The following is a 6000-nucleotide window of genomic DNA, read 5'->3' as shown; positions in this document are numbered from 1 at the left end:
TGAGATTTTAAAAGAAGTAAACACACTTTGGAGGGTAACTAAACCCACTAAACACTTTACCAAGTTACTACGCGTTCTTATGAAAGATCAAGTTCATGTTACTATGTGAAGTGTATTGTTTTTACATTTGATAAGTAGAAAATGGTTAGTGATTTGTTGTTGATTGATTGGATGATTTTTTTAAAAGGAAATGATATGCTAAATAGCATGGATACCTCCATTTACAAAGGAAACTATGGCGAAATTTTTCAAAAATTACAACACTTAGAAAATATTTTCTAATAAGTGTTTACAAGTATGCTTTTTAACTTTGTTTTTTTTTTCAAATAAACTTTGCCATAATTTTTGTAACAAAAATACAATGTATTGGAGGTTAGTTTTTACAAATAAAAATGGGTAAATATGTATTTAGAATATATATTTACATTAAAGACATTGTGTGTGATTATGTGAAGTAGTTATATTATTTTAGGGTAAAATAATATAACTTAACAAATATCAATAATTTACAATCCAAAATAATACCAAAAATCACAAGGAATAAAGTATATAAGTTACACACTTAAATATTGACAAATCGAACAAGAACGTAACTTATAAAATATTCCGGAAAATACCATTACAATATATTTTTGGTAAACATTATTTTGGAAACGAAAGAAGTGAAAATATGATTTTGGATTTTTATTACAAAGTATATCATATTTTCGACAAAAGAGGAAATATATTATTATTGGAAGTAACAATATATTTCCTTAGTATATTTAGAAGGTACATGAGTTTTGAGACAAAACAAGTTTAAATATATTTTTTGAAGTGAGACTTGAAAATATATTATTTTGGAAACTACAAATACGAAAATAAATATTCGAGAAGTATTATAACTTCGGATAATGATAAAGACATAAAGGAACGTAACTCAAAACATGAATACTAAGGCAAGGCACAGCCCGCTCGTCTAATAGACCCTAGCACATTGTAGGTAGTCGTGTTTGCTGACGAGATTTGAGTTACGAGTACTGAAGACGCAAAACAGTGAGTTCATGCTCCCCCTTTTCTTTAACTGTTTTTGGTTTTATAACTCTCGGGGGTGAAATACATGTTACAAATGCTTAAACGGTATGAAATGCCTATGAAATACTAGATCATGTGAGCATAGACTAAATACAGAAATGCCATTAATACTTAATTAGGGACGAGGGTTAGATCTAACGGGTACGGCCGAACCCCACTCATGGTCACAACTAGTACCTAGTAGTGCTTCGGAGTCCCAGTCGAGGTAAATCGACACAGTCGAGGGTAATCGACACAGTCAAGGGAAATTGACACAGTCGAGGTTAATCGACACAGTCGAGGAAAATCGACAAGGGTATAAGCCATTACGAGTGCTTCCTATGTCCTCACATGCCTTAAAGTCCTTGTAAAACATTCATGTTCATACACGCTTTTCATACCTGTTTACAAAGGAGTCTCTCAAAGATTTACAAGAATTGCAGTACACAAACAAGACGCATGAACTCGCTCAACTTTTGTTGATGTTTTCCAAAATTACATGTATTTCAGGTAACAGGATGGATCTTAGGCGCGGGTGTCGTAACTAGAAGTAGACTTCAAGATTTGATGTCATCCACTTTTGTTGATTTGTAACCTAGTCGAAGTTTGTGTTTTAAAACTTAAATAACAAGTGTTTGTAATACTCAAATTTTATGAATGGATGAACATCGTTTTGATCATGTAGTTGTTTATTACGATTGAATGCAATGATATTAAACCAGTCACACATCATACGCTTCCGCAAAAGTCAGGGTGTGACAGTTTGGTATCAGAGCTTCGATTGTAGTGAACTAGGATTCCTTCTCGAGTCTAGACTACAATCAATAGAGTTCTCTCACGAAAACATTTTAAAAAAAGGTTTTCATTGCATTCACGTAAGCGTCAAGATCCACGAGTCAAACACTTTTCAAAAAGAGACAAGGCAAGGACATTAGTAGGGAATACCCTCAAGATAAGGTGCCAATTAAGGCATAGTCTACACGAGTTAGACTTGCCAAAGATAAAATACACTCTTGGTGATAACTAGTGCCAAGTAGTGTTTTTGTCGTGAATCGACAACTAGAAAAATGACCCCCCCCCCAAAAAAAAAATCAGAGTTATATGTAATATGATGCATCGAAATGCCTGTTTATGCTAAGTAACATATTTGTTTATCGATACATACATACGAATAAGTGTACGGAATAAATATTGACGTGAATACATACGAATAAGTGTACGGAATAAATATTGACGTGAATACATACGAATAAGTGTACGGAATAATTATTGACGTGAACAAGATACTTTTGACTCCGACTCCTATTACTGTACGTAACTCGCACGATGAAACTATCGACCTCGCGTTCATTGTAAAGCTCATAGCTAGAGTGATTACCAGACAAGATTCTGAGCTTGCTTCTGTAGGAGATGGCTGCTCTTCCCTCTCGATCGTGAAGGTGCCTGACTACGGTGATGATGACGAGGCAGATGCGGCAACCTTGAACGAATTCTTAATCAAAGGGACGAGATCCCTGCGGCTTATGTGAAGCAAGATTGATGACAAACTTGACTAGACAAGAAAGATGAAGTATTCATCTTGAAGGTGCCCCTCCAACTACTAGGAATTCTCTTTATTCCTATTTCATTTAATCATCGTGCCTATACGCGCGTAACGATAACGAGTGTTAGCGCGTGGACCACCGCAACGGTTGTCACACCCCCAAAATCCACACGCGGAGTATCACCGCTTGGGAGCGTGACCGACCAGGATCAAGCCACCAATCATATTGAACATGCATTTAATATTAAGTAAAATAACTGAAAACCATCCATTCAATACAAAAGGTGATCAAACAAATCATCGTTTCAAAATGTAGCGGAAGCATAGTAAATAAACCAGTAGTAGTTAACAGTTTTAAGTGTCATAATAGCTCAACCGAAAAGCCACGGTCCTTGTCCACAACGACCCGCTTCTCCAGTGCAAGCTCCCAGTACCTAACGATCTGCAAGGCATATAACAGAATGATCAACAAACTAGTTGAGCGAGTTCACAGAAAGTAAATGCGTAATAGTAAGTTTGTTTGTAACAGGTGGCTCTACTGGGCCGTTTGTATGTTCTATTGGTGGTGGTGTTCCACGTTACTGGTGGTGGTGTTCCACGTTATTGGTGGTGGTGTTCCACGTTACTGGTGGTGGTGTTCCACGTTATTGGTGGTGGTGTTCCACGTTATTGGTGGTGGTGTTCCACGTTGTATAACCACTAGACTACTCGTAACTATAGGTATCCTTCACAACCGAGGATAGTGATCAGTATAAGTATCCTTCACATCCGAGGATAGTGATCAGTATAAGTATCCTTCACATCCGAGGATAGTAATGTGGTAGTCTAGTCATAGTGTCAATAGTGTATCTAATCAACCTTTCAATCCCATTCCTAACACCCCGGGAATCCCATGCCTTGGTAAGAGTGTGAACTCACCTTGGTTTGCTCGGTATGCTAGGTTATGCACTCACAAGAATTTAATCACGTCCTATTGTATGCACGTATGACAAATCAGTTCATGTTCGCAATGATACGCATGCAATTTAATGTTCACATAGCAGTCAGTTTGCATATCGGCACAACACGTATTATTGCACGTATACAAATGTTAACGTTCATCAAGCATGGCATGCCAAATAAATCAAGCATATAATTCCATCTTTCAAAGTAGGTTCATAAATCCCTAGTATCTTTCGAATCCAACTATTATCTTTCGACAACAGTTATCACAATTATCCTTCGGACCGAATGTTATGTTTCGGACCACTGTCATCTTTCGGTCAAAGCTATCTTTCGGTCCAAACTATCTTTCGGTCAAAGTTATGGTTCGGTCCAAACTATCTTTCGGTCAAAGTTACTATGGTTCGAAGGATAGGCATCTTTCGGTTCACAGCAACCATGTTTCGGATAACAGTATCTTTCGGCATATTGGTTATCCTTCGATAAATAACAGTTACATTTTATTCAAGTTTTCCAAGTTTATCCGATTATCAATTAACACAACTTTCAAGTAATCGGTTACCTAAAATCGATCAAACAGTCAGTTTCATATTAAAACCTTATGAACCCTAATCTGAATAACAAAATCATTCAAACTATCCGATTTACACATAGGTGCCGATTACATAAACGTGTCCGATTACAATATGAACAATTCGATTAACATATATCCGATTATCATACATATCCGGTTAACATACAAACAACATATTGCAATACTAACATACATATCCGGTTATCATAGCCGATCCACAAGACATCATCATTGAACATCATCAAAACAGATTCGATTAACATACTAACAATATATTGCAAGACAATTTATTAATCATGAAAATCAAAGCATCATAAACAACATCACACACTAACCGGAAGTCTGGATTACGGAATGAAATCCTTCGAACAGAGAGTAGGTCTGCTATATGCCGTCACACACACACAAGGGAACTAGGGTTTTTGAAACTAACCGTCGACTTACATGCATTCACGTATTTAAACGTATCACAGGAATGGGCCAAGCCCATTAGAAAGGCTGGGCCGAAAGATGTCGAAGGATAAAATCCTTGGTCGAAGGATATGTTTCGAGATCCTTCGAACCGAAAGTTGATCCTTCGAATCGAAGGATATGTTTCGAGATCCTTCGAACTGTGTGTCATGCTTCGTGATTTAGACTAAGTGTTTTAATAATAATTCAAATATTATATTTTACAATAACCAGTAATCACATGTATGCACAATGACATCGCGTTTCATTAACACACAACGCGTACAGTTACAAGTCACACAAGTCAAACGGTCAAAGTCAATGGTCAAAGTCAACGTGCATTTAAAGTCGAAAGGTCGAGTTGTCACATTATCCCCAACTTAAAAGAAATTTCGTCCCGAAATTTGGTACGCACTCACTGAGGAAGCTAGGTAAGTTATATCGTTCACTGGTTTTCCTGGGGTGTCACATCATCCCCCCGTTGATTTGGCATTTCGTCCCGAAATTCAGTAGTAGTAGCTTCAGCCTCAGTAGTGGTTGCACGGTTTTAGAATAACTGGGGATACTTTTCTGTCATCTGGTCTTCGCGTTCCCAGGTGTACTCTGGGCCACGTCGGGAGTTCCAACGAACTCGAACAAGAGGGATTCTCTTGTGTTTGAGGACCTTACATCCCGGTCCGTGATTTCAACTGGTTCCTCGACGAACTGCAACCGCTCGTCGATAGTGAGTTCCTTAAAAGGAACTATGAGGGTCTCATCTGACAGGCACTTCTTCAGATTTGACACGTGAAATACATTGTGAACTGCACCGAGTTCAGCTGTTAGGTTTAGTCTGTAGGCTACTTGGCCTATTCTTTCAGTGATTTCGAACGGTCCAACATACCGTGGATTGAGTTTGCCTCGATTACCAAATCGAACCACACCCTTCCAGGGTGAGACTTTTAATAACACCCGGTCCCCGACCGGAAATTCCAAAAGGCTTGCTACGCTTGACCGCATAGCTTTTCTTGACGGTCGCGAGCTGCCGCCTTGCGTTGTCGTATCTGTGCAATCTTTTCTGTGGCGTCCACTACAATCTCTGGACCCGTAATCTGACTATCCCCCACCTCTGCCCAACAGAGAGGTGACCGGCATTTACGTCCGTACAATGCCTCAAATGGAGCGGCTTGAATGCTGGTGTGATAACTGTTATTGTATGAAAACTCCACTAAAGGGAGGTGCTTTTCCCAGCCGTTGCCGAAATCGATGACACACGCTCGAAGCATGTCTTCTAGAGTTTGGATAGTTCGCTCAGACTGCCCATCCGTCTGAGGATGATATGCTGTGCTCATGTCTAATCGTGAGCCGAAGGATTTGTGCATCGCTTGCCAAAGCTCTGACGTGAATCGTGCATCGCGATCCGAAATAATAGAGGTGGGCACTCCGTGCCTCGAAACAA

Source organism: Helianthus annuus, chromosome 17 (genome assembly GCF_002127325.2).
Source record: "Helianthus annuus cultivar XRQ/B chromosome 17, HanXRQr2.0-SUNRISE, whole genome shotgun sequence".
NCBI lineage: Eukaryota > Viridiplantae > Streptophyta > Magnoliopsida > Asterales > Asteraceae > Helianthus > Helianthus annuus.
The sequence above is the reverse complement of the archived record's forward strand: the minus strand, read 5'-3'. Positions refer to the sequence as shown.